General features: G+C 46.9%; 1 pseudogene; it reads right to left on the bottom strand.

The window, feature by feature from the left end:
* Positions 1-1,577: 1,577 nt before the first annotated feature.
* LOC121832651 (vacuole membrane protein 1 pseudogene) lies at positions 1,578-20,355 on the bottom strand (annotated as a pseudogene).
* Positions 20,356-26,089: the final 5,734 nt, after the last annotated feature.

Below are 26,089 nucleotides of genomic sequence, written 5' to 3'. Positions count from 1 at the left end.
TCACAGCCACTTTTAACACATGAAACTACGGTGACATTGACCTTTAAGTTTAGACTGCGTGTCCCTTTGTCCGGGTATTAGTCTCAGTTAATCTGCTGTTGCCGGTTGTTTGCTTTGTCTCCCGCTGCCCAAGCTTGCCAGACTCAAGTCTCAGGAGGTAGGTTATAGAGGGAATCTATGAACAGTCTGCACTGCTCTGTCATGAGGCGAGGAGAGAACGCGTACTATTCAGACTTTATCCTCTGATTGTTTGCCCCTACAGGGCAGGCAGGAATCTGTACTCTGGAAGCTCTTTCGAGACAAATGAACTATGCTTTGGAGTGTTGGCTTACTTCTAGTCCAGAGCTACAGGCAGGCTTGTGTGACAGGTCTTGTCTTCAGTCTGTAGATGCAGGAACACTGTTAAGACAAGGAGTGACGAGATCCGAATCATGTCTGGAAAAAGTCCACACACGTGGTGGAGGAGGACACGGGCTGACACATGGGAGGGTAGTGGTGATCATTAAACCCCAGACGGACTGGACAGCCTTGGCTTAAATGACTCCTGTAACCTCTGAGCGCTTACTGAGAGAATATGGACTGTCAGTCATGCATGGCTGGATGACTTGGTCTGAACATGAGCCAGCTCGGTCCACATCACCGGCTAGTTCACTAGTGAGATTCCAGACAGAAACAACAAAAAACAGCTCACAACCACAGCCAGCCCAGTGGCATAAGGGGGACAGTGGGAACAGCGTCTTCTGGTAGGCGACATCTTTCTATGGCCAGGAGCCTCTTCACTTTGTTAAGAGTGTGGGAGGCACACTCCCCTCACCTCTGAGGACAATGGCTCAGGGCCAGACCCAGTTCAGTGATTTTTATCACTTATTAACTGGATGCTCTTGAGCAACCCCTAAGAGCCAGGTTCTTCATTTCGAGAGAGGGTAAAGACCCATTTTCAGGCATAGGAGGGTAAATAACGAATTCTAAGTGTGAATTTTAATTTTTATGACTCCACTTTATATGTGCCCCCCCCCAAGGCCAAAGGAAAAAGATTTAAAAGATAACCTTGTTACAAGTCACATGAGTAGCCTGGGATACCTGTTTTAGGCTTTTATACCTTTGAATAGCAGGCAGAATCCCTGGCTAGTCTGTGTTCTCCCTTTAAATCTAAGAATGAGGGTCACACAGATCCCCCGCCCCCCGGACTTAGCTGCTCAGCCTTTGAATAACGGTCCTGCCTGCCTCCACACTTGTGCTATTGCCTGGGTTGGTGGCTCCTGGGGTGTCTCTGGGGTAATTCCAGCACACTTGGCGGAGGTCCCAGCTCCAGCTCAGGAGACTGTGAAGCAGCTGCCACTGGGACCAGCTTTGCAAAAACTGTTGCTGAATTAATATTGGCAGCATGCGCAGGTGATGTTTGCAGAGCCCCGGGATCAGGGACCTACTGGTTAAAGTCCATGCTAACCTTTCTCTGCCGTGCTTGAAAAACCTGGCAAGTCTTCAGCTACCCTCGGCAGATGGTGCCTATCCCATCCTCCCCAGCCCTAGATTAGGTGCGGTGGGATACTCCTAACACACGGAGAAAACCGTCCTCCTCAGAGTGAAAGTCTTTTCCGTGGAGGACCAGCCGCTGGCACCTGGCAGTTTTCTAAAATGGTGGTTGGGTTGTTCCCCACGCTGTTCCTGCCCCCTCTCTCCAGCAGGAGGTGGGGCTCCAGGATGCCCCACCTCCACGGCAGGCTGTCCCCTGTGCGCAGCACAGTTACAATGTCAGTTGTATAACTCACCCTGCCTGCCGCCACTGGCCCTCCGGCTGTCTAAACACCAAGAGGGGGCCACAAGAACAGAGCACTCCATGCTTTTTTCATGGTTTCCCTCATCAAACACATTCTTTTTTGTATTGTCTGAGTCTAGAGCTGCTCATTTCAGCTGGGATTTTAACTTTTCATAAGTTTATTCTTAGCAAAGATCCAGGAAGAAATCCAAACTGTTTCTTTGTTTATTATCAACTTTTAAAACCTATTTGTTAACAGTATCAAATACATCACAATAGAGAGCTGAATCTGACTATACTTAAGATGAATGTGTGGTGATACATTGTGTACCCTAATAAAACTTGTCTGAAGATCAGAGGACAGAACAAGCCATTAAATTAAACATAGAGGCCAGGCAGTGGTGGCACACACCTTTAACTGTAGCACTCGGGAGGCCGAGGTGTGTTTGGATCTCTGTGAGTTCAAAGCCACCCTGGACTACATGAGATTGACTCAGTCTAGGAGAGAAACAGAGCCAGGCAGTGGTGGCACACACCTTTAATCTCAGCACTTGAGATCTCATGCCTTTGCTTGGGAAGCACACATGCCTTTAATTCTAAGAAGTGGTGGCTGGGCAGAGAAAGTAATATGAGGCATGAGGAGACAGGAATTTTTCAGGCTAAGGAGTCATAGAGGTACGACGTGGCTTGTTCCTTTGTCTCTCCGATCTTTCAGCATTTACCTCAATATCTGGTTCCAGGTTTTTTGTTAAAAGACCTATTAGGATTTTGTGTTACATGAATGAAACTCTAAAACGCCCTTACAAACTTCTGAGCAGACAATAACTAGGTTTTAAGATGACCTTCCCCCGCCTCCAGTCTCCATTTCTAAAATTAATTCTGAAATGTCTGAACATCAGGTTTCAGATAAGGACCCTGAATTTTGATTTGGGGGCAGCATCATGAGGCTGCCAATGTGGCTCAGTTGGTAAATGCTTGCCGTCCAAGCACCAGGACCCGAATTCAGATCCCCAGAATCCACACAGAAAGCCAGGCATGGCGTTGAGAGCCTGTAGCCCTGGCCTTGAGGTTTGGTGGAGTCGGCGGGATTCCTGGGGCTCACCGGCCAGCCAGACTGGACAAATGGAGAGCTGCAGGTTCAGGGAGAGAGCCTGTCTCCAAAAGTAGTGGTGGAGAGCGAGCAGAGGACATGCCTGATGCTGACACACAAACACACCAAGACACACACAAAGACATGCACACATTCATACGCATAGACACACAAACACAGACACACAAATACAGACACACATACACAGACACACAGACACACACAGAGACACACACACAGACATACACACATTCACACAGACACACACAGAGAGACACACACAGACAGACACACATTCACACACAGACACACACAGACAGACACACATTCACACACAGACACATACACAAATACAGACACACACACATTCACACACAGAGACACACACACAGGCATACACACATTCACACACATACACAAATAGACACAGACATACACATAGAGACACACACAGACAGACACACACATTCACACACACTCACACACAGACACGCACATATGCACACATTCACACACAGAGACACACATACACAGACACAAAGACAGACACACAAACACACAGATACAGACACACACATACATACACTAAATAAAAATTTTTTAAATAATTTGAAAAAGTCACAGCTAAAAAGGAAACCAAGCAGAAGAGAGAAGACAGTGGGAACAGCCATTAGAGATAAAACTTCAAGTCCCAAAATGTCCCCCAAACGTTCGCACTCACACATTTCAAATCAAGCATTTCAAGAGTAGTAATTTTACCTAAAATAAGTTTTAAAAAATGTGAAACTGAAGTGGCTACAGGTTTGCCATCAGCTTCTTCAGAAAGTCTCAGTAGGGGGTTGCTTTTCTGGTCCTGTTGACTTCAGACTCATGTGGTCATTAGATGCTTAACTCTGTGGCTGACACAGGGGTCAATGCTGGAAGAACGTTTGGGTTGGGTTCCTTCTTAGGGGGTCAGCAATGGAAGAGGTAGCTCCTCTTACGTCTTAGGGAGCCCCACCCAGAAGGATGTGGGGTATCTCTGATGGCTAATTTAATTACTAACCTGATACATGGAGAATGATCTGGGAAGGGAGTCTCAATGAGGGATTGTGTCTTGGTGGGGGATTGTCTTGATTGTCTTACTTTAATTGACGTGTGAGAACCCAGCCTAAAAGTGGGTGGCACCTGGGTCTGGGCTTTGGATCGTACAAATAAGGAGAAGGTGAGTGGAGAGTGTGCACAGGCATCTATTCCTCTCTGCTCTTGGCTGTGGATATGACGCAATCGACTGTTTTCACTTCCTGCTGCTGTGGTTTCCCTACAATGATTGGCTATAGAGCAGGAACTGGGAACTGAAACACACCTTTCTCACCCAAGCTGGGCTCTCAGGGTATTTTCTCACCGAAGCCTTGAAGGAAGGAAGACTAGTTCAGATGTGGAATAACTAACTTATGTGAACCTCCTGTGCTGAGCTCATCTCATGGAGTTCCTCAGGAGACTTCTGCATGTCATGGGGTCATATACCCATGACTTCTCTTTTAAGATCCCAGTCACTTAGAGTCACCCAGAGAGGACTGGAAGGAGCATTTCCCTCTGCTTAGAGTCCAAGAACCTACATGAAGCTAAATCTCTAGTAGGACTGTTGCAAGAGCGTTCAGATTTTTCTGTCTCTGTTAAGTCCATCATCAACCACTTCTCCTCCTTACAAAGTATGGGTGGAAAGCAGGGGCTGAAGCAGCTATGTGGACCATCCATCCCATCCTCCCCTATGTGGACCATCCATCCCATCCTCCCCTATGTGGACCATCCATCTCATCCTCCCCTATGTGAACCATCCATCCCATCCTCCCCTATGTGGACCATCCATCCCATCCTCCCCTATGTGGACCATCCATCTCATCCTCCCCTATGTGAACCATCCATCCCATCCTCCCCTATGTGGACCATCCATCCCATCCCCCCCTATGTGGACCATCCATCCCATCCTCCCCTATATGGACCATCCATCCCATCCTCCCCTATGTGGACCATCCATCTCATCCTCCCCTATGTGGACCATCCATCTCATCCTCCCCTATGTGAACCATCCATCCCATCCTCCCCTATGTGGACCATCCATCCCATCCCCCCCTATGTGGACCATCCATCCCATCCTCCCCTATATGGACCATCCATCCCATCCTCCCCTATGTGGACCATCCATCTCATCCTCCCCTATGTGGACCATCCATCCCATCCTCCCCTATGTGGACCATCCATCCCATCCTCCCCCCTATGTGGACCATCCATCTCATCCTCCCCCCTATGTGGACCATCCATCCCATCCTCCCCTATGTGGACCATCCATCCCATCCTCCCCTATGTGGACCATACATCCCATCCTCCCCTATGTGGACCATCCATCCCATCCCCCCCATGTGGACCATCCATCCCATCCTCCCCTATGTGGACCATCCATCACATCCCCCCCCTATGTGGACCATCCATCCCATCCTCCCCTATGTGGACCATCCATCCCATCCTCCCCTATGTGGACCATCCATCTCATCCTCCCCTATGTGGACCATCCATCTCATCCTCCCCTATGTGAACCATCCATCCCATCCTCCCCTATGTGGACCATCCATCCCATCCTCCCCTATGTGGACCATCCATCCCATCCTCCCCTATGTGGACCATCCATCCCATCCTCCCCTATGTGGACCATCCATCCCATCCTCCCCCCTATGTGGACCATCCATCTCATCCTCCCCTATGTGGACCATCCATCCCATCCTCCCCCCTATGTGGACCATCCATCCCATCCTCCCCTATGTGGACCATCCATCCCATCCTCCCCTATGTGGACCATCCATCCCATCCTCCCCTATGTGGACCATCCATCCCATCCCCCCCTATGTGGACCATCCATCCCATCCTCCCCTATGTGGACCATCCATCACATCCCCCCCCATGTGGACCATCCATCTCATCCTCCCCTATGTGGACCATCCATCCCATCCTCCCCTATGTGGACCACCCATCCCATCCTCCCCTCTATGTGGACCATCCATCCCATCCTCCCCTATGTGGACCATCCATCCCATCCTCCCCTATGTGAACCATCCATCCCATCCTCCCCTATGTGGACCATCCATCCCATCCTCCCCTATGTGGACCATCCATCCATCCTCCCCTATGTGGACCATCCATCCCATCCTCCCCTATGTGGACCATCCATCCCATCCTCCCCCCTATGTGGACCATCCATCCCATCCTCCCCTATGTGGACCATCCATCTCATCCTCCCCTATGTGAACCATCCATCCCATCCTCCCCTATGTGGACCATCCATCTCATCCTCCCCTATGTGGACCATCTATCCCATCCTCCCCTATGTGGACCATCCATCTCATCCTCCCCCTATGTGGACCATCCATCCCATCCTGCCCTATGTGGACCATCCATCTCATCCTCCCCTATGTGGACCATCCATCCCATCCTCCCTTATGTGGACCATTCATCCCAACCTGCCCCTCCATTCTCCAACTTGCTACCAGTGTCTACTGATCCTTAAGGACCTCTTCTCTCTTGGTTGGTTTGCTAAAGTTGGTACAAGAGTTTTTAGCACAAAAGCCTGGACTCTGGCAGTCCTAACAGAACTGACTCAGCTACCTTTCCCCACATTCTAGTCAAGGACTGTGAAAAGCTGTACCCAATGTGGCCACACTGGGAAGAAGAAGTAAAGGGGTCCAGTGACTCCAAGTCCATCTTTAGGGCACTGGCATGCACTAGATTTAAATAGAGCATGAGAAGTGTGCATAACCAAGCAGGCCTAGTCAAGGTCCCAACTGGCCTGTCGCTGTCTCAGCTCCAGTCCTGCAAGGTTGCTCTACTAACCAGCCATCTTCAGGGCACCAGTGTGCTTGCTACCAGATGAATCCTGTGCTCAGGAAGCAGCCTCGCCCTGTGGCTAATTGGAACTGAGTCTGTGCTGTGGAGTTTCGCTCTTTCTGGAATCCAAGATGACTATAAGTTGAGGACATCTCTGTGCTGTTAGCTTGTGGCCCAAGGGAGGACTTACTGCTTTTTAGCAAAAACATCTTCTAAATGTCTTTTTGAAAAACCATTTCAATCCATGAGATTATTGACATTATTAACCTTGTCCTATTTCATTTAGATATTCCTTCTTCGTAAACTCATGGTGCTCATATTGTAAGATCTCTCATCTTCTTACTTGTCTTTTCCACCAAAGTTGTAGCACAGTAAGTGGGAGTGCGTGTACAGTTAGCAACCCTGCTCATCTCCCTCCTTCGCTGTGGAGCAGGGTGAGTCTAAATGAGGTTGATGAAGGCCTAATGTGCTATTCCTAGGTGCTAAGTGCTCTGAACACATAGCGGTGATGTACACAGATATCATGATTTGTTATCCATCAGCAGTTAGGGGGTTCACTGTGTCTCCCAAAGGGGCCCTTTTGAGGAAGCTTTTAGGTGGTAACACCATAGGAAAGGGCAATACAACAAGCTTTGTAATGAAATGTGAGGAGCAGCAGATGTGGAGGTGTTTACATTGAGCATTTGCCACCGGGGAGGGGGGAGGATGGGGACAGGGAGAGGGGGACGGGGAGGGGACAGGGGGACTCCTCCCTGGCCCAAATCCCAAACGACTTATATTGCCACATAAGATCTTGGACTTTGTCTAGTACCTGCTGTCACTATCTTAAAATGCTTAAATTTTAAGCAAATGGGCCCTGCATTTTCAGTTTGCAAATTATGGAGCCTGTACCTTGATTCAAGATCCAATACAGGAAGAGACAAAGGGAGTTCCCATGGTGATGATAAAGAGAGATTTTTAAGAGGGCTGTCGGTGGATACAGAAGGCAGTTAGGGTCAGGCAGGAGAATAGGCCTCCTCCACAATAGATGTGTTGGCCTCCAAGCCAGGTTCCACTGCTCTTTAACCTTCTCTTGGGTCCTGAAGCTGGACGCTTGACGGAACCTGTGCAGGTCGACTCGGCAGCACGATAATTTGCTGATGAAGTTCCTGCTTTGTGATCAGCAAGGACACTCATTTCATCTCACCAGACTTGGTTGTAAGTTTACATCCGAGAGCTGGAGACAAGCTGGAAAGGAAAGAGACCCCCTATATGCTGAGCATATTTTTAGCAGACTCCATACCAGTCTCACTGCGGAGTTGCCAGGGGACCCAGGACTGGTTTGTGACCTGGCCCATTGAATTTCCCAAAAGGGCTTTTAGAAACTCTAGAGAAACAGATGCTGAGATTCTGCTGTGCTCATCCTGGAAGTCTCGCGTAACTTTCTTCTTTCTTTAGGAAGCTACTTCAATTTCAAAACTAAAAAAGAAAATACGCTGTTTATATATAGAAACATAGGTGGTAAAACCAAATAGAGGGCTGACAACGATCAACACAAAACTGTGAATTCCCGTTAACCGCAGGTGGCCACTGAGGAACAAATGGCAGGAGCATGGAGCTTATAAGAGAGTTAATATTTGGAGCTGGAGGTGGCTCAGTAGTTAAGAGTGCTTACTGCTCTTCCAGAACTCAGTTCCCAGCACCCATGTTTCATAACCATCTATGATTCTAGCTCTTGGGGACCCAATGTCCTTTACTGACCTCCACAGGTACCTGCACACGTGGCAAATATATATATATATATATATATATATATATATATATAACTTTCATAGGAAATGTAGTTATATTTTATTTTAAAAATGTTTTAATAGCATAAATTATACATTGTAATGAACAAAATTATGATATTTTAATAATATATGTAATGTGTTTTGATCATAGTATTTCATCCTTATACTAGGCTAAAAGGTGAATACATGGGTGTTGGATTTTTATTCTTTAAAATATACCCATATTTTAATAAACCATTCTGAATGCAATAAAAATTAAGATAATAGATAGCAATTTAGTCAGTGGCTATGTTAGTCTTTGAGCCACAACAGTCCAATATGGTCATTTCACCATGGAATTTGGGATAAAAGATGTTGGACTATGCAACCCAGCTTCCTTTTATTTATAGCCATGTTTATCAGATTCTGGTATTTCTTCTTATGATATAAGTTGTAATATAAATTTGTAAGTTCACAGTCAGTGGGTTGTGCTTAGGCATGAATCTGTTACCATGCATTTCAGTGCAGACACCTGCAGGCAAGCCTCTGGCCCACTGGTCACTGCCTTCCCCCCTCTCCAGAGGGCTATTGACTCACAAAGCCCCTTCCAGGCCTCACAGCTACCACAGCAATTTACTGTAGTGTCTGAACTCAACGTCACCACAGCGTGGAGCATGAGAGGAAAGCCTAGACTTTGAGGTGATAGAGAGGCAGTTGGAATATCATCGATAGAATCTTAGTTTTAGGAAGAATTGGTTTGATTTCTAGCTTTATTACTACTAGGTATGTAAGCTTGGGCAAATCGCTTAATCTTCGGGTCTAGTTTTCTCACAGAATGAGGACACTGGACTAAATGATTTCCCACTTTCCAGCTAGTCCTAGAGTTCTATATTTCTACATAGTTGAATTATTTTATCATGCTGTTGCTGGGGAATACAACTGATACTTTTGAAGCTACTGATTTTATGTCAAGCTTTAAATTCAATAATTGTTATCTTCAAAAAATATTATTTGACCTACAGTATGCCTAAATCAATTTAATAAAGTCACTTTATAACAGGGAAAATATAAATAAATTTGTAAGTTCATATTGTTTAGGATATTTGGTGAGTTATTGGATTCCTTTTTTTTACTTCTTGATGATGGTTGGACTCCCCCTCTTTTTTTTTTTTTGTTTGCTTTTGAGACAGGGTTTTTCTGTGTAGCCCTGACTGTCCTAGACTTTGCTCTGTAGACCAGGCTGGCCTCAAAGTCAGAGATCTGCCTTAATTTGTTTGTTTCTACCTTTTTTTGAAAAGTGATCTCAAATTTTTATTTGTATATGTGTATGTGCATGTTAGTGTCTGTAGAGATGTACATGTGTGTATGGGTGCACATGTGTGTAGTTTTTTTATTATTCTTTACTCTTTGGGTGCTCAGCTCCCAGCTCCTGAATAGATACACAGAGACTTATTTTTACTTATAAATGCCCGGCCTTAGCTTGGCTTGTTTCTAGCCAGCTTTTCTTAAATTATCCCATCTATCTTTTGCCTCTGGGCTTTTACCTTTCTCTATTTCTGTATATTTCTTCTTTTCTTCTTATTCCATGTCTGGCTGTGTGGCTGAGTGGCTGGCCCCCAGCATCCTCCTCTCCTCCTTTTCTCACACCTCCATCTTCTCTTTTTCTCCTTCTATTTATTTTCTCTGCCTGACAGCCCTACCTATCCCTCCCCTGCCTTGCTATTGGCTGTTCAGTTCTTTATTAGACCAATCAGCTGTTTTGGACAGGCACAGTAACACAGCTTTACAGAGTTAAACAAATACAACATAAAAGAATGCAACACATCTTTGCATCATCAAACAAATGTTCCATGGCATAAATGAATGTAACACATCTTCAACTAATATTCCACAACACATTGTGCATGTGGAGGCTGGAGGACAACTTCAACTTCAGGGATTGTTTCTTAGACACTATACACCTGTGTATATGGGGGGAGTGCTGTGTGTGTGTGTGTGTGTGTGTGTGCACTTGTCTGTGTACACCAGAAGACAATCTTAGGTGTCATTCTTCTGGTGCTACTTTTCTGTTATTGTTGAGACATTATCTCTTTCTGGCCCGGGTCTTGTACATAGGCTGGGATGACTTGCCAGAGAGTCCCAGAGATCTGCCTGTCTCTCTTTCCCCAGTGCTGGGATTACAAGCCTGTGTCACCATGTCTTTCTGTGTGAGTTGTGGGAATCACTTCAGATCCTTGTGCTTGGAAAGAAAGAACTTTATCAACTGAGTTACCTCCTTAGCCCCTCGAATTGTTCTCTGAGACAAGATCTTGATATATAATCCAGGCTAAATTCAAATGCACGATCCTCCTGCCTGTACCTCATAAGCATATATCCTCATTCTGGGCTCACATTTTTCTTCATTGATCTTGACTTCTTAATTCTGATTAGATTTACAGTTGAGAGAGTAGACAAGGAGACTGAAGGAGCAAACTTATCTTTTGCTATCAAAGCTCTCTTGCCTTTACCTCTTGGGGTTACTCAGTTCCATGCAATAGGTTTGAAGATCTGAGTGTTTTCGTTAAACTGGCTATGTGCAGACTCACCTACATACTTCCCAAGTGAGCCATTGGTTCATGAGTAATATCCTGGGAGAAACTTAAGTTATATTGCTCATAATTATTCCTCACATTTTTTTTGGAATGCCTTTGAAGGCACCAGGCATCAGCAATGTCTGTCATCAAAAGCTCTTTTGTCTGCTGTTGCTGTAACTGCATTTGGCTTATTCACAGGGCAGAGAGTTTCTTTCTATGATGACGGCTTCCCCTCCATGAAAGGTACCCTACCTGCAGAAAGGAAGTTGGCACAGGTTCCAAGCATCCAATGGATTTCCAAGTCATTCTTGAACAAGTGACTCTTTCTTGACAGCTCCAGAGTTCCCCTCCCCCCACAGTCACAAAAGCGGAGCCATTTGTCAGCTAGATGTTTGTCACCAGTAAACTGAAGAGATTACCTGCCTGTGCTTCAAATTCGGACCAACAGAGAAGATCAATAACTCTGGAATCGCATCTCGAGAGCTACACTGTGGGATCTCATCTGGACGAGGTTGTGTGATGCACTTTAACGTTCTCGGGCGGAATAAAGGGCATGAAGGGACTAGAAATCAGTGGCCAACCCTCATCTCCTAGGTCATGATACAATGACGAAAGCGTAAGTGAACTCTTGCAGCACCAGGCAAAGGACAGACACTCTTAGGCATAAACTTAATAAAAACAAGGAGTTTCCTGTAATAAGGATATAGGGGACATCATAGAGGAAAAAACTTAGTTTGCCTTTTAAATGGGCATGGAAAACAAGAATCAGTAGAAAAACATAGAGACTCTGCTGCACTCTGGGTGTGTGCTTCATTTTCCTACACTTTCTGAAAAGCGGGTTTTCTTTCTTCTTAAAAAAAAAACTAACATTTATTTAGTGTTTGTGTGTGTGTGTGTGTGTGTGTGTGTGTGTGTGTGTGTGTGTGTTGGACAACTTACAGCAGTCAGTTCTCTCTTCCCTTCATATAGGTCCCAAGGATCAAACTCAAGGCTTAGTGACAAGTGTTCCCTGCTACCCTACCCGCTGATCCATCTTGCCATCCCAGAAAGTAGTTATTGTTTCTTGGTTGGCCACAGACACTTCAGTGCTCATCTTACATTAGTCAAGACAGTCTAGGTCAGTGGTTCTCAACCTTCTTAGTGCTGCGACCCATTAACACAGTTCCTAATGTCATGGTGACCTCGCCCCCCCCATTACAATATTATTTTCGTTGCTACTTCATAACTGCAATTATGCTACTGTTATGAAATGTTATGCAAACATCAATGTTTTCCAATGGTCTTAGGTGACCCCTGTGAAAAGGCTGTTCAACCTCCAAAGGGGTCATGACCCACAGGTTGAGAATCACTTGTCTAAGCAATGCTGAAGTGAGAATCGAATCCCCAACATGAGGAGTGTTTTCCTCATTCATGTCACAATTTTCTGTGGACTCTGCAGTCCACTTCTCTCTGCTACAATTATGCGTCTAGAATATGTGGCCTGCAAAGTGGCTGTGGTGGAGAAACAGACAGGGGAAAGATAGAGACGTTTCCAGCATCTGAGCCTAGATGTGGCCTGCATCACCTCTTTCCCGTTGGCTAGAACTTAGTTATCCATCTCTGATCTAGTTGTGGGGGATCCTGGAGAATGTAGGAAGTCAAACAAGGTAGTGCACACCGAGGGATTCAGTGCAAACTCGTGTTCCAAACCTCAAATCCTAAGGGAGAGGCCTTGTCCCAGCCTTGGTCAGCTGTCCATTCTTATCCTATCCGTTCTGTGTTAGAAAAGGAGTCAGGCTGAGTGGAATGGCAGCCATCTTCCTGGAATTGCTGTGGATACCGCTCTGTATAAATAAAACACTGATTGGCCAGTAGCCAGACAGGAAGCATAGGCAGGACTAACAGAGAGGAGAATTGAGGGAACAGGAAGGCAGAGGGGGAGTCTGCCTGCAGCCGTCACCAGGACAAGGAGGATGTAAGGTATCAGTAAGCCACGAGCCACATGGCAAAGATTAATAGTAATGGGCTGAATATAGGAGTAAGAGCTAGACAATGATAGGCCTGAGCTAATGGCCAAGCAGTTTAAATAATATAAGCATCTGTGTGTTTATTTTATAAGTGGGCTGTCGGACTGCCGGCTTGGTGGGACCAGGAGAGAAAACTCTCCAGCTACACGGAATCTTTGACCATATGACTCAAATGTGGAAAGCAATGATGGCCCTGGGAAACACAGCTTCCTCAGACAATCAGTGTCCAGAACCTATATGCAAAACCATGGAGACTCCACTCTCTCAGGTTATTTCTCAGCAGTGGTTTCTGAGTTTTAGGGAAAACATAATTTTAGAAGTGAAAAATCTAGTGACCTATATGGAACAGGCAAGTCTTCTTGTATCACACACACACACATACATACACACACACACACACACACACACACACACACACACACACACACACACACACACACACACAAAACCTCCCTCTGGAATTAAAGTATCCAAGCTGTGATGGTTGCTGGACATAGAAACCATTTCCTATCTACAGGGGTGGTACTGAGGCCCTCCTCGAGGGAGGGACCGACCATGAGTGGCAGTTGTTGGGGCTCTCTTCTGGCTATGTGGTGAGAGACTACTTCTTCGTCCCCTTTGCAGTTAGGAGCGGGGATATGATTTGCTCTGGCCAGTGACAAGGAAGCACAAGTGACAGCAGCAGAAGCTTGCAGAGTCACCTCCTGAGTCTCGAGAAGACAAGGGACTCTCATTTTGTTGAACCACTGAGAGGAACAGTGTGTGGATAAACTAAGGCATTCAAACTACTAAACACTCACACGCAGCCATCCAGACTACAAGACGTGCTGGCGAACAGGCAGATGCCCGTGTGACGGAGCAGAGTATCCATCCTTCTTCTTGAGGATGTCTATGTCCCGACTACTGCTGTATTATGAGTTCGTTTTTTACATGTCCTTTATCATGAAAGTCATGTGAAGCATAGATTCACTGATACTTTAAACTGGAAAATCTTTGAATATAAAAATCTATAGGTTAGACCTGTGGGTCTCCACCCCTTTGGGGGTTGAACAACCTTTTCACAGGGGTCACCCAAGACCACCAGAAAATGCAGATATTTATGATCCATGACAGTAGCAAAATTACAGTTATAAGTAGCAACGAAAATCGTTTATGGTTGGGGTCAGCACAGCATGAGGAGCTGCATGAAAGGGTCAGCCCTAGGAAGGGCGAGAAGCACCAGGTTATAGAACAAATACTAAGACTCCCCTCCTTGCTGTCACCTGTAGTGTGGACTGATTCTCTCCGCTGACCACAGACTGTCCCCCACAGGCTCTGCTTTGTTAGCCATCGAAAGCCGGGGAGTGCTGAATAAAGACCAAAGGAAGATCACCAGATGCTGCTTTGGTTCTGTTTGTTTGTTTGTTTTGTTTTGTTTTTTAGAAGCCTATTTGTCTCACTGGATATTCACAGCTAGAACAGTCTTCACAGGCCCCGACTAATAAATCACACTTAACTTACTTTCTAACAAGTTTTGCTTAAGGATGTTCTTAGGTCAAATCAAGAATCAGAAAATCGGATTACTTATCAAAGTGCCATATTTTACCTTAGTTCTTAAAGATAAGAGAATTAAAGAGCTGTATAAAGAAGTGAGGTAGAAATCAGAGTTCTTTGAAATGAGCAGGAGCCAGAAGCCAGGAGCAATCACATTGGACTTCTACAAAGGCATCAGGTTAAGACTGCTGGGAGATACCAGTGGCGAGGGTTTACAATGAAAGCTGCCCAACAGTGGTCTAATCCAGAAGCCCCTTGCCAAAGCCCTCCACCTGAGTGCTTGATTACATGTTTCCTCAACATCCCCTCAAACGCTGGGCCTCAGCTTAGCTGTAACACTCCAAATTATGGTTCTGGAACTCTCCAAAAGGACTTAGTGTCAGCTTGTGCATACTATTCCTGATGCTGGGAATCTGCCTCTGGAGTAAAAAAAATATACCTATCTTAGGCTCAGGGCCCAGTCAACCTGTAGCTTGTGTGGACATGAGCAAATATGTCCTGCCTTCCTCAATGATGCAGGCATGAGCCAAGGTGTTCAGTCTGGAAAGCAGGCCAGAATTTAGCCTGCTCATCCTTTTGGCTGACCCTGAGGTACATGGCCCAACATGTCTTCCTGTGCTCATAAGCCCTGCCAATTTGCCTGGTTCCCAGGGTTCTCTTATGGTCTAGCCTAGAAGCAAGAGCGTACCACAATTTAGAATTTGCTACAAGATTCCCCAAAGAAGCTTTGATGAGGGAGGAGGAGATGAAGGATGACAGTAATGATAGTAATTATTGTTAGCCATTAGTAATATTATTGTGGTTTTTAATTATTATAGCAGTGGGTTTTCTAGTTACTCCCAGAGAAGCCTGTTTAATGATTCATGTTGCTAAAATCCTCATGCTGAACATACTGGCTTCAATTCCTGTTCCTAGGAGCATGGGATCAGTAGGATGTAAAGGAGATGAGAAGGACCAAGAACAGAATACTAACATCTTTCTAAGGACTAAGGACACACTTAGAGATTAGTGATGTGTGCTTGGGCATATGGTTTTCTTCTTCCTCCCTCCCTCTCTCCCTCCCTCCCTCCCCTCCTTCCCTCCCTCCCTCCTTCCCTCCCTCCCTGCTCCTCTTCTTTCCTTCTTCTCTTCCCCCTTCTCTTCTTCCCCTCCACCTCTTGACAGGGTAAATAGTCCACACTGGCTTGAAACTCACTGTGTAGTCCAGGCTGTTCCCCTCCTCTACCTCTGAGTTCTGGGATTACAGGTGCATACCATCTTGCCTTGCCTGCTCTAAATGCTTTCCTATCTCTTCTACTGGCGTGTCATCCTGTGTCCTCACTCTTTACACAGCTCTCTTCCTGAAGTACACCAGGCTCCCGAGTTGTCTCCTTTCCTTTCCCAGCAAATGGAAGTCCATCATCTTGGTGCAGCTGGTCTGTGAGGAGGGAAGTTAATTGGGCCGAGTTGACAGTATTAAGATGAGAAAGAGATTGTATTACTTTCCTAGAGGACCCTGCCCCTTCAGCTTTTGTTTGCCAATTTGTTTGCTCTCATGAGGATGTTTTTCCGGGAAGAGCCCATCCCTGGCTGCTCTTTGCTCCTGGATGCAGCCTGTTAGAGCTGCTCCCATTTACTATAATATCTTCCCTTCGGAACGCTGACTTTTCTAGAGTCTCTGATTTTTATCTGTTTTAACTCTCCTGTAGGAGAAGCAGGAATCAGCACAGAGGCGGGCTTAGGGAGGGTGGATGAATTGGAGGTTGCACTCACGTTTTAGTTGGGAAACACATGTGTTAGATTCAAGGTATTCTCAGGCTGGCCTTCTCACATCCCTACCCAACAGCAGCGCACACCCAGTTCTCTGCAGGGGAGGAATGTTTTCTGTAGTGAGACATGCCCGATTAGATTCAAGTCGCACGTGAATCAACGCAGAAAATGAGAGCAGAAATGACATTGCTGTCAGTGTACTGCTCAACTGGTATTGCATTGCCTGAAATTTTACACTACAGGAAATTAGCTTTTAATTAAATGACTCTGTGGTGAATTGCATTGTTCTAAAGTGAACACTAAGTGGGCTAATGATGCCCCACTTTAAAAAACGAAGCGTAGTGTGGGCAGAAAAAGTTGTATTTTAATGGATCTACAACTATGCCTGAGTCACTATTACTGGAGGTTGATAAAAGCACATTCATTCTCAGAATATCAATCTCCTAGTCCATACAAAGGACCGAAAATAAAATCTTGAAATCCAGACACAAGTAAATACAGTAAGTGCATAACCATGCAGGCAGAATGAATGCTGTTCTCAAGAAATCCTCATGCCTCTCCCTCAGCTATCAGCCCACTGAGATCACGATACACTCTAAGGAATTGGAATTTTCCCAGCAGTCTCATCTGGGAGAAGGAAGGGCTGAAGCCAATGCCAGTCAGAGGAGGACCTTGTCTCCCAAAAGAGATTCCCCACAGTTCTGACAGCCTGTCAGGCCGCCTTTCAGGAGAGCTGGGAGCCCAGACAGTGATGGCTGACAGGACCTCACCTTGGTGGGATGGAGTTATGCACACCTCTTGCCTTCTGTTTAGACCCAGATCTCTTGTCTGTATTCCAAAGCTGGACTTCGGTCAGCAGCGGACCCACTGATCTGCTTCTCCTTTCACGGTGGGCATATTGAACAACTGCTTTTCACCCCCACCCCCATGATTGAAGATGTCTTTTTAAAGTTTCTCACGACTTCATTCTAAATATACGGAATAAAAAATGGTGTGCTCATGGGGGAAGCAGCGACCTGACTTTCCTTATACTGTCTATTTAAAGATCATTTTCCCCAGAGGGTGTGCAATGTATCAATCATAAAGTGATCTTTTTGAGGGTGGGAAAGGAAGACATATAAAATTGTTCCATGATAGACATGCAAGATCACTCTCCAATATATATAACTTAAAAGACAATTGATGACTTTAAAAAAAAATCATGTGTGACAAGCCTAAGAAGCCTGACGTATTTAACACACTTCAGAATGTTTTATGTGGCAGGAGTTCTCCAGTCGTTCTATGTGGGCCCTTTGAAAGTAACGGAAAGCCAATTTTTGTTGAATCTACAGTAGAATATCACACCCACCCTAAGGAAATACAACGTGCATTGAACGGAGGGTGGAGAGTTTACGTTAGCACATAAAGGAAAGTATGTCAATGTAAAATGCAGACTAAACTGCTTTCAGGAAGAATGTTTTAAAAATCAATACAGGCATGAACAACCTGGACATGAGTGGGAGTAATGAAGGGCAAAGGTCGAGGGAAAGAGAGCCTGTGGGAGCGGGAGATCCCAGCTGGATCAAGAACAGAGAGGGAGAACAAGGAATAGGAGACCATGGTAAATGAAGACCACATGAGAAAAGGAAGAAACAAAGTGCTAGGGAGGCCCACAGAAATCCACAAAGATTCCCCCACAATAGACTGCTGGCAATGGTCGAGAGACAGCCCGAACTGACCTACTCTGGTGATGGGATGGCCAAACACCCTAACTGTGCCAGAAACCCCATCCAAGGACTGAGGAATCTGGATGCAGAGAGCCACGGCTAGGCCCCAGGTGGAGCTCCAGGAGTCTAATTAGTGAGAAAGAGGAGGGTTTATATGAGCCAGAATTGTTGAAACCAAGGTTGGATAAAGCACAGGGACAAATAGCCAAACGAATGGAAACACATGAACTATGAACCAAAGGCTGAGGGGCCCCCAACTGGATCAGGCCCCTTGAATAGGTGAGACAGTCGATTGGCTTGATCAGTTTGGGAGGCAACTAGGCAGTGGTACCGGGTCCTGTGCTCATTGCATGAGTTGGCTGTTTGAAACCTGGGGCTTATGCAGGGATGCTTGGCTCAGTCTGGGAGGAGGGGACTGGACCTGCCTGGACTGAGTCTACCCGGTTGATCTCAGTCCTCAGGGGAGGCTTTGCCCTAGAGGAGGTGGGAATGGGGGGTGGGCTGGGGGGAAGGGGAGGGGGACAGGAGGGGGGAGAACAAGGGAATCCGTGGCTGATATGTAGAACTGAATGGTATTGTAAAATAAAATAAAAGGAAAAAAACCAATACAGGCTGGAAAAGGGGACCTTCCCTCCTGGTCTGAGCCCTCCCAGTGTAAGGAGGGACCCGTCCATGCTAACTTCTGCAGATAAAAATCTTCTCTGCTTATTTAGTTTTCTCCTCTGAGATCAAGTTCTGCTGGATTCATTGGGGGGGGGGGGGGACTATGTGGCATGGAATTAATGATAACCAGGATGAGGTAACACTCCATTCCAGTGACCAGCTTCTCAAGCTTACGGGACACTTCTCCCTGCTGTGTGCCCAGGTATTACTGAAAGGCTTCTGCAGAGACGGAGGTGTGCGGGAACAGCTCCAGTGAAAGCCACCACCTGCTCCACGACGGCTTTCAGAAAGAGATTATGACAAAGGTTTTCTGGCTATGTAGTTTAATGATTGCTTCTGCAATCCGGGTTGCACCAAAGAAGGTCCAAAAAGGTACAAGGGCGTGCCCACATGTTCCCAGCCTGGTCAAACGGGGTTTGGAATAGAAACACAGGCCCAAATGAAAACAGACCAGCTTTCTGTGCCAGGTTTTAAACCGCAAGTTTAGGCCCCGATGCAATGTCTTGTGACCTCTCTGCATGTTACAGCATTTCTTCAAATTCTTGATCTTCTTCACCCTCTTGTTTCTGCACCTGAGAGGTGCGCTGCCCTGGCCACGTGCAGGCCTCAATTCTAATTTGAGATGGTATTCCGCAAAGAAACGGCTCCTCGGGGCACTCTCATCTGGATAGACAATCTGGCCAGGACACGGTGGCTCAGGGAAACTAAGTGCGTTGCACCACCAATGGTTGTTTTTACTCTCTGGCTCTTTGCTCTATGGGGGCCCGCTGTCTAGCTCCAAAAAAACCACACGGAGGCTTATTCTTTCTTATGAATGCCTGGCCTTAGCTTGGCTTGTTTATTGCCAGCTTTTAACTTATCCCGTCTACCTTTTGCCTCTGGGCTTGTATCTTTCTCTATTTCTGTACACCTTTCTTTACTCCTTACTCCATGGCTTGCTGTGTAGCTGGATGGCTGACCCCTGATGTCCTCCTCTTCTCCTTTTCTCATTCCTCGAACTCTCTTATGAAATTTCTCCTCTTACTTATTCTCTCTGCCTGCCAGCCCCTCCTGTCCCTCTCCTGCCTTGCTATTGGCCGTTCAGCTCTTTATTAGACCATCAGGTGTTTTAGACAGGCACAGTAACACAGCTTCACAGAGTTAAACAAATGCAACGTAAAACACATCTTTGCATCATTAAACCAATGTCCCACAGCATAAACAAATGTAACACATCTTAAATTAATATTCTACAACATTGCATTCATAATTAGCTACTGTAACTGAAGCTGTGTGTGGGCCCAGGTAAAGCAGGAAGGTATGCGAGCCCATAGAGGACAAAACCCCCAAGCCTATCCAGTAGCCATCTGAAAGAAACTGCTTCTCTAACCGCTGCACATACTGTTGGTGTGCCCCTTCCAGGTTGTACGTAAGCACAGCAAGAAGTAGCAAAAACAACACCACAAATGTTTTGACAATGCCACAAGTTTGAAGTCCATTCCTTCAAAACTACAGGAGTTTCCAGAGAAAACTACTGCAAGGTAATGAGCAGTTGTCTCCACAGGACAATATTCCGTCTTCTCTATCCCTTCTCTTCTTTTACGTACTGAAGAAGGGCCTGTGAAGCTTGCATTGTGCTGTCCCTTACTCATTGCTACATTTGTTGGTCATGATTTTTTTCCATTCTCTGCCATTTCATAGATCAGTAACTCTGGGGGAGGGCTTGGACTCCAGCTTCTCTGGATCTCAGGATCCTGGAAGGAGCCACCAGCTCGGTCTCTCACACCCACTGCTGGGACAGCTCTCTGCTTTCACTTCTATCTGTCAGTTTTATTGACCTATTGAGGATGAGTGGTTGGGCCTACGTATCAAGGCTGTCACAGGGACCCTAACAGCTCCATCTAAGAACAAGCTCACTGCATCTGTAGTCTCCATAACTGTAGATCCAACCAACCATGAGTCAAAAATGGTCAGCAGAACTCTGTTTCTTCTGAACATGAACAGATGTTTTTCTTGTCTTTATTCCCTAAGATACAGTATAACTGTTAGTTACTTAGTATTTACATGGTATTAGGTATCAGAATTAATTTAGAGATTGTTTATGTAGGAGGATGCCCATAGGTTATATGCAAATGCTGTGCCTTTTATATAAGAGACTTGAGGGTCTGGCCTGGAGCCAAGCTCCACAGGAGACAGAGGAACAACTGTGTGTTATGTTCATTCATGTCTCGGGACTTCAGTGGGAAATCAGCCGAGTTACCTATCAAAGGGCTCTTTCTGGTGTTCCCCAGCTTCTTGCCTCTGTTTCATTTGCACAGACATAAGAGGAATGTGTTGGTCTTTTTTATTTTTATTCCCTAAACAGAAATTGGAAGCTCTTGTTGAGCACATTTGATATGACAAGACTCAAGAACAATCAGAAGAATTGTCCTTTGGAATTGGGTTTGGGTTGAGGACAAGCTTACTCAGCAGCTTTCCGCCACCCTGGGCTGTCCCACTCTCCAGGAGACCAGTATCTGTGGCCTTCAGTGGGAGGAGTGAGCAATGCTGTTGGTCCCTAGGTCTAAAAAGGGGACCTACAATGGCTACTTTGTTTTCTGCTTTTCCAAAGAAGGACAAAGAATATGGTACTCGTGATTAATTCTGAAGGGGGGAAAATCATGCAACTAGATTTTTTCCCCCTAAGAATTAAAACAGAACAAACAATATTTTCACCCCATATACAAAGCATTCTTGGGATAGCTGCTGCTGTGCTGTGTGGAGAGCACTTAATAGAATGTTCTATTTGTTCTCATACTTTCCAGGCCGAATGGTCAAGGCAAATTCCAAAGTTAACAAAGGATGGACGCTGTGATGAGGCTGGCCCTGCACCAGAAGGGAGCTGAGCAGCCTCTGGCCGAGCAGGCGGTACCTGAGAGATAAGGAGGACTGCTCACCCCTGCAAGCTGTGAGACCCTGCACCAATAGCTTTACTTCCTGCGACAGTTCGCTTTCCTGCAAAAGGGGGGACGGGACTGGGCCACGGGGCCCAGCACTCCCTGGAGGGTCTTTGATCACCAGGTCTTAGCCCTCCTCTCCCTCTCCAAAACACCAGTCTCTAACAAAGACGATCGGGGTCTAGCCCTTTATAGTCTTTCCCCAGAGTTCCAGAAGAGACGCTACCCATGATGAAACTTCATCTGAGGGATGTCGAATGAATCTACATACACTTTATTCTTCTGAGTCAGTTCTCTCTCTCCACAGCTTCATTTTCTGTTCTCATGCTTAGCTCGTTTCTTGCCTGGTTCTCTCTATATTTTTCTGCTCTTCTCTCTTAGCTCTGTCTTAGTTCTCTCATCTTAGTCTTCCTCAAGTCTCTGAGGTTTCCAGTTGTAGACCCATACAATCAGCAATTATCTGGCCAAAGCAAGGTCACGAGGCTTGAATTCTTTCAGGATCATAAAGGCAGATAAGAGTTTTCCTCAGGCAGTGACTGTCAGGCTTTCTTTCACAACCCAAAAGGGGAGTGACTGATAGAGGAGGAGAGTTTAAGCTTAATTTGCACAAGAAACAAAGCTTTGTACCTAACATCCACCTAGGCTTGGTGGTTGTCTCAGTATGGATATTGACATTATTTGAGGAGGCTAGCAGGTGGTCTGAATGCTTATCTATCTGCAGTCTGTCCTTGGATGTTTGAGAAGTATCTCAATAAAATGCTTTTGTCCAGAGATGGCCCTGGCCAGATAATTGCTAATGGATAACATCCCACAGTTGGGGGATGTTATCTAAAATACTCCAATTGTATATGGGAAATTGTGCTCAAATGAATGATCAACCACACTGTTAGAAGATCTTGGGGGAAAGAATCAAATAAAAAAGCTACAATAGCACACAAGAAATTCACTGCAGGAAACATTCAAAAGCCAACGTCACCAAGACTCCTTGATGTGAAACCTCAGTAACCCCCCCCCCCCTCTATCCCCTACAGACAAAGAGAAGCTTAAACCAGGATTCCTAAGTGTAGATAAGAACTTAGACCCCTTTTCCCCATGTGGCTGTATCTGCTACAGGGACTTTGAAAAACACAGAGTGAGGATATTTGACCAAAAGACTAAAAAAGGGAAGCAGGTTGAAATGAATTATATGGTCTGTGCCTTTAAGAACTAGCCTTACAAAGAAAGGGGAGTGCTCCTTCCAGCTTCCCTGCTTCCCCTGAGAGATTTGAAACAGCCTTCCTGCCGAGCCTCCCTGGAGGCTTGTAAACTTAGAATACACCTTGCTTTTGCATTCTGTACCTAAAGTCTCCAGTGGCGGCTTTGGGGACTCAATCTGGACATAACACAGGCCAGTTTGGGCTATAGAGATCTTGTCTCAAAACCAAATGGGATGGAAATATGGTGGCACACGCCTTTAATCTTAGCACTGGAGATAAAAGACCCAGACACAGTTTCCCCAGAAACCCAAAAGAGCTAAGGAAAGAGATATCTTAAAAATGAGTCAGTTCCCCCTTCCTGGAGAGGGTAAAGACAGGTGTTTTCAAAAGAACAAAGTCAGGATGTCTAGTGGTAACCGATTAACTACAAGATGCCCCTCTCCAGAGATAACATGACCAGACCCTGGAGATGAGTTGTAAAACTCCTGACAGGACAAACAGATAAGGTAAAATAAGACAAAGTCCAGGCCCAGGAAAAACTGGACCAATCAAGGATGGACCCGTACTAACCCCCTCCCCTCTAAGAAATTTTATGGGTTTTGCCTATAAAAACTAACTTCCCCAAGAAAGAGTAACTCTTCCCTGCCTCACTGCCAGTGAGGGCTTGAGATGAGTTCCCTGTCATGACTTGTAACAGATAAACCTTGCTTTTGCAATCTGGTATGCTCATCCTTGGTGGTCTCTCTGGGGGTTATGATCTGGGCATAACACTTGAGTTTTGGCTTTATCCGCTGGAAGAATTATTGACTCTTCCAGGTATTAGCTTTTGCCATTGTCAGCTGAATTCCTACTTCATATTTCTGTGACTCACAGCAAGTCTAAACTCCCTAACCATAAAGTTCTCTTAGTCGTTATTTTAATTTTTAAAGACTTTATGTTATTGTATGTATGTGAGTATTTTTCCTGCACATAGGTCTGTATATCATGTGCTTGCCTAGTGCTCTCAGAGATCAGAAGAAAGCATCAGATCCCCTAGAACTGGAGTTACAGATAATTGTGAGCCATCATGTGGGTGCTGGGAACCAAACGTGTGTCCTCTGCAAGAGCAACAGGTGCTCTTAACCATTGAGCTATCTCTCCCTCTTTGTCTCAGTCATAATTCTTAAGTCAATATATATGGATTTACATTTTATCACCAACTGTAGAATTTCAGTCCCAGTATGGATTAAATTGCCTGTCAGTCCTTCCATGGATAGCTATAAAAGGAGAGAAATGGAAGTCGAAAACATAAAAGAAACTAAACCAGAAACAAAGTTGATATTTTTGAAATAAAGATTTGAGCAGGACCAAAGAAGGTGAATAGCTCAACCCTGTGCTTTGGAAGCCCTTCCCATGTGTCAGTGGGGGGACACAGGAGATGCATGTGTCAGTGGGGGGACAGGACATGCATGTGTCAGTGGGGGGACAGGAGATGCATGTGTCAGTGGGGGGACACAGGAGATGCATGTGTCAGTGGGGGGACACAGGACATGCATGTGTCAGTGGGGGACACAGGAGATGCATGTGTCAGTGGGGGGACACAGGAGATGCATGTGTCAGTGGGGGGACACAGGAGATGCATCTGTCAGTGGGGGGACACAGGAGATGCATGTGTCAGTGGGGGGGGACACAGGAGATGCATGTGTCAGTGGGGGGGGACACAGGAGATGCTTGTGTCAGTGGGGGGGACACAGGAGATGCATGTGTCAGTGGGGGGGACACAGGAGATGCATGTGTCAGTGGGGGGGGACATAGGAGATGCTTGTGTCAGTGGGGGGGGACACAGGAGATGCATGTGTCAGTGGGGGGGGACACAGGAGATGCATGTGTCAGTGGGGGGGGACACAGGAGATGCATGTGTCAGTGGGGGGGGGACACAGGAGATGCATGTGCCAGTGGTCAAGGTCCAACACCCTCGGTGTTGGGGGGCGATCAGTTCTCAAAGGTCTGCTCATCTCCAAACCTCTCCCATTTCTCTGGGCACCAAATATTGAGGTAACAGGGCCTAGAGGCTGGGAATGAAACTTTATTGCAGGCATAAACCGACACCAAAGAGCAGATTTTATCCAGATGTGACCCACAGAAGTCAACATGAAGTGTCCATGAACATCTCGCTGCTGTCAAGTGGGGAGCAACACCTCGAGAAGTCTCTGGCACAGTGTTCGGTGCCTGTCCCCATCCCCCACCTGAGGCCTGAGGGTGCCTGTCCCCACCCCCACCTGAGGACTGAGGGTGCCTGTCCCATCCCCCACCTGAGGACTGAGGGTGCCTGTCCCCATCCCCACCTGAGGACTGAGGGTGCCTGTCCCCATCCCCCACCTGAGGACTGAGGGTGCCTGTCCCCATCCCCGCCTGAGGCCTGAGGGTGCCTGTCCCCATCCCCCACCTGAGGCCTGAGGGTGCCTGCCCCATCCCCCACCTGAGGACCTAGGGTGCCTGTCCCCATCCCCCACCTGAGGACTGAGGGTGCCTGCCCCATCCCCCACCTGAGGACCTAGGGTGCCTGCCCCCACCCCCACCTGAGGAGTGAGGGTGCCTGTCCCCATCCCCCACCTGAGGACCTAGGGTGCCTGTCCCCATCCCCCACCTGAGGACTGAGGGTGCCTGCCCCCACCCCCACCTGAGGACTGAGGGTGCCTGTCCCCATCCCCCACCTGAGGCCTGAGGGTGCCTGCCCCATCCCCCACCTGAGGACCTAGGGTGCCTGCCCCCACCCCCACCTGAGGAGTGAGGGTGCCTGTCCCCATCCCCCACCTGAGGCCTGAGGGTGCCTGTCCCCATCCCTGACCTGAGGACTGAAGGTGCCTGTCCCCATCCCCCACCTGAGGACTGAGGGTGCCTGTCCCCATCCCCCACCTGAGGACTGAGGGTGCCTGCCCCCATCCCCCACCTGAGGACTGAAGGTGCCTGTCCCCATCCCCCACCTGAGGACTGAGGGTGCCTGTCCCCATCCCCCACCTGAGGACTGAGGGTGCCTGTCCCCACCCCCACCTGAGGACTGAGGGTGCCTGTCCCCATCCCCCACCTGAGGACTGAGGGTGCCTGTCCCCATCCCCCACCTGAGGAGTGAGGGTGCCTGTCCCCATCCCCACCTGAGGACTGAGGGTGCCTGTCCCCATCCCCACCTGAGGACTGAGGGTGCCTGTCCCCATCCCCACCTGAGGCCTGAGGGTGCCTGTCCCCATCCCCACCTGAGGACTGAGGGTGCCTGTCCCCATCCCCCACCTGAGGACTGAGGGTGCCTGTCCCCATCCCCC

This window comes from Peromyscus maniculatus, chromosome 10 (assembly GCF_049852395.1).
Source record: "Peromyscus maniculatus bairdii isolate BWxNUB_F1_BW_parent chromosome 10, HU_Pman_BW_mat_3.1, whole genome shotgun sequence".
NCBI classification, from domain to species: Eukaryota; Metazoa; Chordata; class Mammalia; order Rodentia; family Cricetidae; genus Peromyscus; species Peromyscus maniculatus.
Note: the sequence above shows the minus strand (reverse complement) of the source record. Positions and strands in the feature narration are given on the sequence as shown.